The sequence below is a fragment of the Rhinoderma darwinii genome, chromosome 3, assembly GCF_050947455.1.
Source record: "Rhinoderma darwinii isolate aRhiDar2 chromosome 3, aRhiDar2.hap1, whole genome shotgun sequence".
In the NCBI taxonomy this organism is placed as follows: Eukaryota; Metazoa; Chordata; class Amphibia; order Anura; family Rhinodermatidae; genus Rhinoderma; species Rhinoderma darwinii.
The window spans coordinates 341,128,967-341,141,112 of NC_134689.1; the positions used below are offsets into that span (position 1 = coordinate 341,128,967).

General features: G+C 43.7%; 1 protein-coding gene across 1 annotated transcript in view; it reads left to right on the forward strand.

The window, feature by feature from the left end:
- The first annotated feature begins 4,724 nt into the window (after positions 1-4,724).
- PRLHR (prolactin releasing hormone receptor) overlaps positions 4,725-12,146 on the forward strand; it is a 209,813-nt gene continuing 202,391 nt past the window's right edge. Inside the window, exon 1 of the mRNA XM_075855322.1 lies at positions 4,725-5,035. The gene's annotated coding sequence lies outside the window, so the exon portion shown is untranslated. The remainder of the gene's footprint in view (positions 5,036-12,146) is intronic.

Here is a 12,146-nt window from a genome sequence, read left to right on the forward strand (position 1 = left end):
TATTAAGACTGTCATATGAAACCCCAGTCTTAATAAATTGCCCCGAATGTGCTTAGTCATGACATATAAAGATAAATGTGCCTTATTACAAGGAGGTAGTAAAGTTACATTTATGTGATGCAGTAAGCCTATGAATAAGGGCTAGAAAACTGGCAGGGCTATAAGAAAACATTTCATAGAGAAGCTGGTCAAGCACAACTGAGTTTGCTGAATGGCACAACTCATTGTAATATAAATATCAATTTCCATTGAGCACCATTGCACTGTGAATTATATGTTGATTCAGCTGTAGCATACGCTTCAAAGTATACTGAATACCTAATGTATCATTCGTGAATGCAGGGGAACCTTTTTATGTGCGTTAGGTAACAAATTGGCTTGTTGAAATTCGTTGCATTTGTAGTTTATAACTAAACACAAGAAATTTTAAAGATTTCAAATAGTTTTCTGGGACTAAAACATTGACGGCCTATTCTTAAGATAGGGCCTGATAAAAGGCTGTAAAAGGCAGGGCCCATAGTGACATGTGAGACGTTTGGATTGTTGGGGGTCCGAGCACTGAGACAAATCGTTAAAACGAAGTGGCAGAAGCACTTGTGTGAGTGCTCAGCCGCTTAGTTTCTGTTAGGCTTTTTCCGGAAATCAATGTAGCGGAGTACGGGCTAATAGAAAGTCTATGAGCTCGTACTCCGCTACATCGCCTTTCCGGAAAAAGCCGAACAGAAATGAAACAGTTGAGCGCTCACACGAGTGCTTCTGCTGCTTTGTTTTAGTGATTGGTGGGGATCTCAGTGCTCGGACCCTCACCAATCAAAACTTCTGATATGTCACTATGACATGTCAGAATTTTGTTAAACTTTTAGTTACCTTTTAATAGGAGCACAAAAATGGCAGACCTTAAGGTCTTCATTAGGCATCCAAGCTGCCTTAACAGCGATCGGCACCCCACGATCGCCGTGCAGGGGGGCAATAGGCCATTGCAGGGGGCCGCCCCCCTCTTTTTATTGGTTTAGATGCCGCAGGTCGCTATTGACCGCGGCATCTAAAGGGTTAAATGGGCAGGATCGTAGTAATCTCCGATCCTGCTCGTTGCAGTGAAGTATCAGCTGTAATCTACAACTGACATCCAGCCGGTGAGGCCACACCATACATACTCTCCCAGCCTTCGCTGTATATGGGACGAATGTGGGAAGAGGTTAATAAATACCCAGGAACAAAAGGTCGATCCCTCTTAATTAAGCATTGAAAATAATCCATGATGACTTACTGACTTCTTCTTATCATTATTATTATCATTATTATTATATGGGTAATGTTTTTTAACTGATACATTCTTATATATTAAATGATTTTGAATTCATCTTAGTAATAAATAGCACATAGTACTGATCTACATATTTGTCAAGTACAACACACATTGTATAATTTTCAAGCTTATGTCAATGCTATTCATTATGGCTCCAATGTACGCAACACTTGTGCCACCAGTATAAGACGAAAAGAAGAGCCTGAGTATAAAGAATGTGGTCAATGCAAGTCACAATAACACTTTTAGTGGAAATGTAAGGAACAAGGACAACACGAACAATGCCCTAAGATTGGATTTACAGCCACTTGTCAATCAATGTCCTGGAAGTCACTAAGGTGATGTATTGAAAAAACACAATACAGAAATTCCAGTTTAACACCAATTCAAAAGAATATACAGTTTTATTTGAAACAATAATGGGTCAAAAAACATGTCCTGGATTCCGGGCGGTGTCCCATTGACCCGGAGCGTTCAGTAGTATGTCCTGGTGTCAACTGTATCTTCCTCTTTAGGACGCAGACTCAGTTGATCCCAATTTTGAAGCAGGGAACTGTCAGCTCCCTGCTTCAGCATTAGTACAAAATGGAGGAGCAGACGGAGCTCCTCCACTCGTCGAGGATTCCCATATATAGATAGTGACGTCAGTGGCTCCTCCAGTTGCCGACGCTCTGGCTGGGGATTCCACTCATAGAGTGAACCCCTGATGTCGCTGTCTATATATGGACAGTGACGTCAGGGGCTACTCATGGAGCAGAATCCCCTGCCAGAGTGTTGCCGACTCTCAGGACTGGGATTCTGCTCCTAGAGGGAACCCCTGAAGTCACTGTCCATATATGGACAGTGATGTCAGGGTCTACTCATGGAGCAGAATCCCCTGCGAGAGCATTGCTGATGCTCTCGCTGGGGATTCCGCTCCTAGACGGAGCTCCAATGGCGCTAGCTACAGGGGTGGTGGGGCTATCTTCAAGAGGAGCGTGGCCCTATCTACATGGGTACTGTGTGGCACTATCTACATGGACACTGTGGCACTATCTACATGGACACTGGCACTTTATATGTTGGCACTGGCACACTAGGGGCAGCTAAGGGGGCATTATACTGTATGGGGGCAAGTAAGGCAGCATTATTCTGTATAGGGGCAGCTAAGGTGGCATTATACTGTATGGGGCAGCTATGGGGTATTCTACTGTATCGGGCAGCTAAGGGGGATTATACTGTATGGTGGCAGCTAAGGGGACATTATACTGTATGGGGCAGCTAAGGGGATTATACTGTATGGTGGCAGCTAAGGGAGCGTTATACTGTATGGGGGAGCTATGGGGCAATATACTGTATGGGGCAGCTAAGCGGGATTATATTGTATGGTGGCAGCTAAGGGGGCATTATACTGTATGGGGGAAGCTATGGGGGCATTATACTGTCTGGGGGAAGCTATAGGGGCATTATACCGTATGGTGCAGCTGTGAAGCATTATTCTGTATGGTGTCAACTAAGGGGGAATTATACTGTATGGGGAAAGTTATGGGGGCATTATAGTGTATGCTGGAAGCTAGGGGGCATTACACTGTATGGGGCAGCTATGGGGGCATTATACTGTATGAACAGCTGTAGGGGCATTACACTGTATAAGGCTAGCTATATGGGGCATTATACTGTATGAGGGCAGCTATGGGGGCATTATACTGTATTGGGGCAGCTATGGGGCATTATACTGCATGGGGGCAGCTATGTGGGCATTATACTGCATGTGGGCATCTGTGTGGGCATTATACTGTATGGGGGCATCTGTGTGGCCATAGCTCTAGTCATATAACATACAAATATATATAGTATACACCGATCAGCTATAACCTTAATACCACCTGTCTAATATTATGTTGTTCCCCCCCGTGCTGCAAAACAGCTCTGACCCGCTGAGGCATGGACTCCCCAAGACCTCTGAAAGTGTACTGTGGTATCTGGCACCCAGATGTTAGCAAAGGCAGGGACTTGTATCAGACTTGTTTTACCAGCACAGACGCGTGATCCTATCGAGATCTGGGGATTGGGAGGCCAAGTCAACACCTTGAATTCTATGTCTTGTTAAGCTTAGGCATGTGCAAAATGTCCAATAGTATAAAATTGACTGCAATAAACAGTGAAGAACTTGACACCAGTGAGGAATATGGTATTTTGGCATACAAGGCAAATAAAGAAATATGTCCCATCTACCCTCATCCACATCTGTGAAGTTATAAATCTTTGTATTAGGAATTTAATAGGTTAAGGGCGGATTTACACGAACGTGATTTACATCTGTGCAATCCGCGTGATTTTCACGCGGGTCGCACGGACCTATGCAAGTCTATGGGGCAGTGCAGACTGTCCGTGATTTTTGCGCAGCGTGAGTCCGCTGCGTAAAACTCACGACGGGTTCTATATTTCGGCGTTTTTCACGCATCACGCACCCATTGAAGTCAATGGGTTCGTGAAATTCACGCGCACCACAAGGAAGCACTTCCGTGGGACGCGCGTTATTCGCGCAACAGCAGTAAAAAAATTAAAACAGAAAAGCACCACCTGCTTTTCTGTTTACAAACATCCAAACGGAGTGTCATTAATGATGGCGGCTGCGTGAAAAGCATCATATGAACATGACACACGGAGCTGTTAAGTGCCTTTTGCGCACGCAAAACGCCGCATTTTTTTTTGGGTGCGCAAAACGCACACGCTCGTGTAAATCCGCCCTAACATGCTTTATTTACAAATTACAGATCACATATTTCGATATTATGATAAGCTAATAAAAAATGTCAAACTCTGCTTTATTACACCTGGCAAACTCAGCAATGTAACATAAGTACTTATTCAGCCACTCCGACTCTGGCTCATTGTCACATAGGTAAGTGCAACTCAATACTTACAGATTCTCCTCTTGTCCTCAGTTTAATAATCCAAATTTTTCTTACCCAATCTTCGGTAATAAATAACAAAGATCTACCCGTTGTCCATCTTCAGATATATATTATGCTGTTATTACAGATGTAGCAGAGCTGAATCTATCCTTTGCCACACACCCCATTGTGATATCACACTTTATTTTCTTAGAGTAGGACTGCAAATTAACCTACTAAATCAACATTTCACAATCCTCTAAAAATGCAGCTACAAAGAGTTAAATGACACATTCAGCACTGCTACATGTGTATATCCATTAAGTAATAATATAACACAGAAAATAATATAACACCTCTTCTTCTCGCTGTGTCACCAGTACCAAATAGCGAGAGGAATAATAGGATCAGTGCGGGCTTCTCTAGGTGAAAACATGAACTCTTCTACTGTTACATACTCCCATCAGATCACTGGGAGGGATTTACAGGCAGAATAAAGCAGAGTGCCGGACATAAACTTGTATTATTGCAGAACCCTTCTGCTTGGGAAAAGTGTTGATACAGCAAAGAGCGCAGGACCAATAGAGGGGCCAGAACAAGCCCCTCAATGAGCACAGGAGCCAGCGCTGTCAAAGACTAGTCTCTTCACTGGCTTACTCCCATCCCTCCAGATTACTCTGCCTGGATATTACATAGGAGTTACAATAAATCCAACATTATCATTTACAGGTCATTGGACCAACTTAGAATTTAGGAAGATCTATTGATGATCTGCTCTGTATGGATTTCCAAGAATTCAGCAGAAACAAATCTGTTGATCTCCATCTGCAGACTATGAGAATTTCCTTGACATGTAAGTAACCATCTGTCTTATTATTCTTGGCATATTTTATAATCTTGCAGCAGTTTCATCAGATACATATCCTGGAGTGGAGTGGATTTTCTGTATTCTGCGCTTTCTCTTAGTGAGTGGAGATGTAAGAGGTACCAGATCTGGAGTGAGGGTCTGCTATAGACATTGCTCTGACACTTGGATGATCTGTAAGAATTTCCAGCAATGTGTCAGTCTGTCATTGTTTTATACCCAGAGAAGTTGAATGTTTTCTAAATGCATTGGATTTTCAGCCCCAGTCACACATGTTACATTGTGTCCTATGAAAATAGCAGATATTGTGTGATGAGCCCCTGAGCTGTAAATTATATTGTTTTACCAGAGCGTTTCAGCGCTCATTCACATCTATTCACAATCCTGTGTTTGTTCACAGTCTCTCAATAATCTGAAGGTATTCAAGGAAATTTAGTAAAACAGATTTGTACTTTATGATGATGTCCATACAATGTGGTGACTTGCGCTCAGGGACGTAGCTAGAGGAGATGGTAGGGATGTGTCCCTGGTACTGGATGCCAACAAGCCATTGTCTAGTTGAGTTTATTTAGATACAGGGCAGCATATCGAATCATTGCCCTGGGTGACGAAAGCTTAGCTACGACTCATAATGTACCTATAGTATATTGTATTAGACCAGCATAGGTAGCACTGCTTATATACAGCACAGGTTGAGTCTTAAATGTACAGGTACGACCTAATGCCATAGACTTAAAGGGAATGTGTCGCTATAAATTTATTTTTATTTTTTTCCGTTAAACAGTTAGTGTATACATGATTAGACATTGTTCAAATTTTTTAAATTTTTTCACAAGTCAGGAAATATTATAAATTAGATTCTAATTTATAACATTTCCCTGTGCTGGTCACTAGAGGGAGCAATTTCCAAAATTGCAGCATTGGCATGTGGTAAAGCAACCACATTGCTTTATGCTGCAAAATTTGAGAAGACACACTCGCTCTAGTGTCCTCAAACAATCCCCGCTCCTTTATCCTGGCTAGTGCCAGGAGAAAGGAGGGGATTGAATGTTCAAATCTCCTACACTGTGTGTCGCCATTTTTTGAGCGAATACACAGTGTAGTAGGCTTACATACAGTGGTAATCACACACTAAAACACGAACATACACAAAAATAACTTACCTGCTCCTGCCGCCGCTCCCTCCGGTCCATCTGCTCCGTCCGCTCGCTTCTGAACACATGTCCGGAATCCGTTACCGGAAGTAGTAATTTTACTGTCCGGCCGCGGCTTCCGGTCCACAAGAAAATGGCGCCGGATGTCGCTCGGCCGAAGACCTTCCATTTGGACTGTGTGGGAGCGGCGTACGCCATAGTGAATGCGAACGGCTCCCGTTCGCATTCTCTATGGGGATGCATGTGCCGTATTCCATCTCTGTATTTTAATCGACACATACAGAGATGAAAAAAAAATGCCAGCCCCCATAGTGAAGAAAAAGTTAGAAAAAAAAGTTAGGAAAAAAAAAGTAAAACACAAACACAAATAAATTCATATTTTTTAATAAAACACTAAAAGCAAATTGATACAAAAAAATAATAATTTTGCGACACCCGTCCTTTAAAAGAACTGTCTGAGCAGAGGCAACTCTATTAGACTGTGTTCACATCTGTGCTAGGAATGCAGTTTTTCTAATCCGTCAATAGAGCAGAAAATAAGGAATTCAATGCTGTGATGGATATGTCACATGACGGATACCAACTAACTTTAATGGGGTCTGCTGGGCTTCCGTCATGGTGTCCATCATTTTACCGGAAAACAGAGGCTTACGAAGCTCTAGTAGATGTGAACATAGTCTAACAGTCTTGGGGAGTGTCAACAGGCGAGGGGGGTGGGAGGGGGCAGGAGGTTTTCTAATAGCATGGCATTATTCAAATTATATATTTTAACTCTGCAACTTGCACTTTATCCCATGGGTGAAAATCTTGTTTAAAGGGAAGTGACACCTCTAAAGCTGCTTAAAAAAAATTATAGTGGGGAACAACATACATATAATTTTCTAGTATAAAGTTATTATTGTTACTACACCCCTTACCCATATAGGGTGTAGGGAATTTCACATTCCACACTTTTCTAGGTGGCTGTTTATGGTGGCCTGTATTCAGTCAGTGGACTGTGGCTGCTGATGGATGTTTGCTGCAAAGGTCTAGTTACACATTACACGGGCTGCTGCACCAATGGTGTATGTCAGCGCTCGTCACAAACATATATCAGGCACTCTTTATTCCCTTTCTTTAGGCATATAAAAGGAATTTCTGCTGTATATGTTTGTAAAGCAATATTAAAAGGGTTTGTACGGAATTAGAAAAAGGGATTTGCTTTCTTTTTCTCCCTAGATTCAGCATCAAACTTGTCCATGGGCTGTGTCTGGAATTGCAACTCATCCATATTCAAGTGAATAGGACTCAATATCAATATCAGAAACATCCCATGGACAAGTGTGGAGCTGTTTCTAGACAACCACAAAAATACTTTTTCCAAGGGTATGTTCACACGCAGTGAGCAAAAGCGTCTGAAAATACGGAGCTGTTTTCATGCGAAAACAGCTCCTGATTTTCAGAATTTTTTTTAACAACTCGCGTTTTTCGCGGCGTTTTTTACGGCCGTTTTTGGAGCTGTTTTTCAATGCAGTCAATGAAAAACGGCTCCAAAAACATCCCAAGAAGTGACATGCACTTCTTTGACATGGGCGTATTTTTACGTGCCGTCTTTTGACATCGACGCGTAGAATTACACCTCGTCTGAACAGAACATCGTAAAACCCATTGCAAGCAATGGGCAGATGTTTACAGACGTAATGGAGCCGTTTTTTCAGGCGTAATTCGAAGCGTAAAACGCCTGAATTACGCCTGAAAATAGGTCGTGTGAACATACCCTTATCATCTATTTCAGACTCGGAGGAAGATGAATGTAAGGTTTGTCACTGGGATTACTGATAGCAGTCCAGGAAAATGTCTGCCCATGATCACTACTTTATCTTACGTCTCCAAGATCCTCAATAATTTACTCATATATCTGTAAACTTCCGCTGCTGTCCTTAGGTCTGGTGCTCTTTAACCCCTCAGCGTTATGTACATGTACGTGACAGCCGCCAAGAGGAAGTATGGAACGTGCTCATGGGCTGAGCCAGGGGCGTAGCTAGGGGGGAGCAGGCGGGGCATGTGCCCCGGGCGCAGCTTAGAGGGGGCACCAGCGCCACCTCCTCCTGCACTATAATTGTACCTGTGTCTATAGGACACAGGTACAATTAGAAGCAGTGAATGACCGGGCACGTTCCGTGCCCGGCCATTCAGCTCCTTTCCACGAGTGAAGCGACTGGTACCAGTGAAGCTTCCGTCGATGAAAGGCGCTGATTGACTGACTGACCGGGAAAGTCATCCTGCTCAGCCAATCAGCGCCTTTCATAGACACTGCGCACAACCCCCTGGAGACCTGCGCAGAAGAGAGCAGGTCTCCATGGCTGCCGGACGGCGTGGGAGCGGGAAGAAGGTGAGTTTGAATAGTTTTTTTTTTGTTTTTTTGAAATTGTAATAGAAGTGTGTGGCTGTATCTGCGGGGGGGGGGGGACTTTGTCTACACGGGGGGGGACTTTATCTACAAGGGGGACTTTGTCTACACGGGGGGGGGGGCTTTATCTATGGGGGGTGTCTATCTACAGGGGGGCTATATACTGGGATGGGCTATCTATGGAGCACCATATACAGGGGTGGGCTATAGCTACAGGGGGGGCTATATAGTATATAGCCCCCTGTAGATATAGCCCACCCCTGTATATAGCCCCCTGTAGATATAGCCGACCCCTGTAGATATAGCCCCCCTGTAGATATAGCCTATCTGTAGATATAGCCCACCCCTGTAGATATAGCCCACCCCTGTAGATATAGCCCACCCCTGTAGATATAGTCCCCCTGTATATAGCCCCACTGTAGATATAGCCCACCCCTGTAGATATAGCCCACCCCTGTAGATATAGCCCACCCCTGTAGATATAGTCCCCCTGTATATAGCCCCCTGTAGATATAGCCCACCCCTGTATATAGCCCCCTGTAGATATAGCCCACCCCTGTAGATATAGTCCCCCCTGTAGATATAGCCCCCCTGTAGATATAGCCCACCCCTGTAGATATAGTCCCCCTGTATATAGCCCCCTGTAGATATAGCCCACCCCTGTATATAGCCCCCTGTAGATATAGCCCACCCCTGTAGATATAGCTCACCCCTGTAGATATAGCCCACCCCTGTAGATATAGTCCCCCTGTATATAGCCCACCCCTGTATATAGCCCACCGCTGTAGATATGGTCCCCCTGTAGATATTGTCCCCCTGTAGATATGGTCCCCCTGTAGATATAGTCCCCCTGAAGATATAGTCCCCCTGTAGATATAGCCCACCCCTGTATATAGTATCCCACAAATAGCTCCCCCTATAGTGCACCACAGAAAGCCCACCCCTGTATATAGCCCCCTTGTACATATAGTCCACCCCTGTATATAGTGCTCCACAGATATCCCACCCCTGTATATAGTATATACAGGGGTGGACCATCTGTGGAGCACTATATACAGGGGTGGACTATCTAGTGGAGCACTATATGTACAAGAGGGCTATATACAGGGGTGGACTATCTGTGAAACACTATATACAGGGGTGGACTATATGTGGAACACTATATACAGGGGTGGGCTATATCTACAGGGGGGCTACATACATGGTTGGGCTATCTGTGGAGCACTATATACAGGGGTAGGCTATATCTACAGGGGGGCTATATACAGGGGTGAGCCATCTGTAGAGCACTATATACAGTGGGCTATATACAGGGTTGGGCTATACGTGGAGCAAAATATACAGGGGGCTATATACAGGGTTGGGCTATACGTAGAGCACTATATACAGGGCTGGGCTATATCTACAGGGGGCTATATACAGGGGTGGGCTATCTGTGGAGCACTATATACAGGGGTAGGCTATATCTACAGGGGGGCTATATACAGGGTTGGGCTATATACAGGGGTGGGCTATCTGTAGAGCACTATATACAGGGGGCTATATACAGGGTTGGGCTATACGTGGAGCACTATATACAGGGGCTATATACAGGATTGGGCTATACGTGGAGCACTATATACAGGGGGCTATATACAGGATTGTGCTATACGTGGAGCACTATATACAGGGCTGGGCTATATCTACAGGGGGCTATATACAGGGGTGGCCTATCTGTAGAGCACTATAGGGGGAGTTATTTGTGGGACACTATATACAGGGGTGGGCTATATGGGGGCACTATCTACAGGGGGCTCTATGGCAGGCACTATCTACAGGGGGCACAGTGTGTGTGTGGGACACGGTGTATGGTGCTATTATAATTAGAGGTGCAGTGTATGGCGCTATTATATTTAGGGGCGTAGTGTGTGGTATAATGATAACTTTATATTTATTTATAGGTGCAGAAATGTTGGTAAAGTGAGAAGCTGAAGACATGTGAGCGGCAAACTGCAGAAATGGGCTGTGACCGGGAGAAGTCATCATAGAGGTCTGGACCGGATGGAGAAAAAGAACTAGAATCTGACTCGTCACCGGTGAGTCACTTAATGTAAATGTTTATTCTGCCTCTAATCAGCACTGTAGTTACTCTATGATCTGCAGCGAGATGATGGGTGGTATGATTATGATATGATTTATTTTTTGTGAAACAGCAACTCCCAGCATATCCTTATCATTCTTTGGGCCATGCTGGGAGCTGTAGTTTTACGCTGTACACACCTATACGGCAGGGGTTGCACTAAATTGAGCTGTATTTGTTCTGGTGTTGTATTTATGTACTAAGCTTGGTTCTGGTGTTGTGTATAGAACTATATTGCTTGTAAAATGTACAAATGTTTTTATGCTCGCGTTACATAAAAAGAAATGACACGTCGATTGGTAGAGAAAACAAACACGGCGAGGGGGAAGGAGATGTCGGGAAAGAGGTTGGGGGGGGGGGCGCCAAACTGAATCTTTGCCCCGGGTGCTGGAGAACCTAGCTACGCCTCTGGGCTGAGCGGTTGATGGCCAACACCTCACTGCAACTGGCGGAATTGAAGATCACTTTGATTCTGTCCGTTTAACCACTTAGATGCCACGGTTAATAGCGACTAAGCCATTGGAAAAAGGGGACGGCCCACTCCGACTAGCTATCGTTCGCCTTTGCAATGTGATCGCGGGATGCAGATGATTGTTAGGGCCCTTAGGTTAGCTTCCAGCAAGGCTTAATAAAAGCTTGTCAAAATCACAATATACTGCAATACATTAGTATTTCAGTATATTGTGAAAGCGATACAACGATCGCTGGTTCAAGTCCCCTAGGTAAACTTATAAGAAAATCTCAAATACAGTTAAAGGTTTTTTTAATGTACAAAAAAAATATTGAAAGTTTTAAAAAAAAACGTTTTACCTTTTTTCCCCTCAAGTAAGGTTAATAAAAATAAGAATTAACATAACTGGCATCATCGCGTCCGTAAAAGTCTGAACTTTTCTAATATAATGTTATTGAACCCGCACCGTGACCGCCTGCTGTTTTTGGTCACCTTAGCTCCCCAAAAAAATAGGTTATTGGTAGTTTAACCAAAATTGTACCAATAAAAACTACAGCTCTCTGCAAAAAATAATCCCTCACACTGCTCAATCAACGAAAATGTAAAAAAAGTTACGGCTCTCAGAATGTGGAGGAAGTATCAACCCTTAGAATAAAGTTAACATGTTGTTTTTACTGCACGATGAACGGCGTAAATATAAACCCCCCCAAAAAAGGTGGAATTGCTGGTTTTTGTATATATTTTTTTTGTACATTCAAAAAAACGACATCTCGTCCCGCAAGAAACAAGTCCGGTCCCTTCGTCAGGTCAGGTATCTGACCTGACGAAGGGACCGGTGCGGTCCTGAAACGCGTTGTCTGTATGAATAAAGAAACAATTTAATTTTATACATCTCAATTGCACTTACTATCCTGGCGCCATTACCGCATACTGCATGAACTTTTTCCTCTTACTTACCTGAAAATTTAGGTATGCTTTAAATCTAC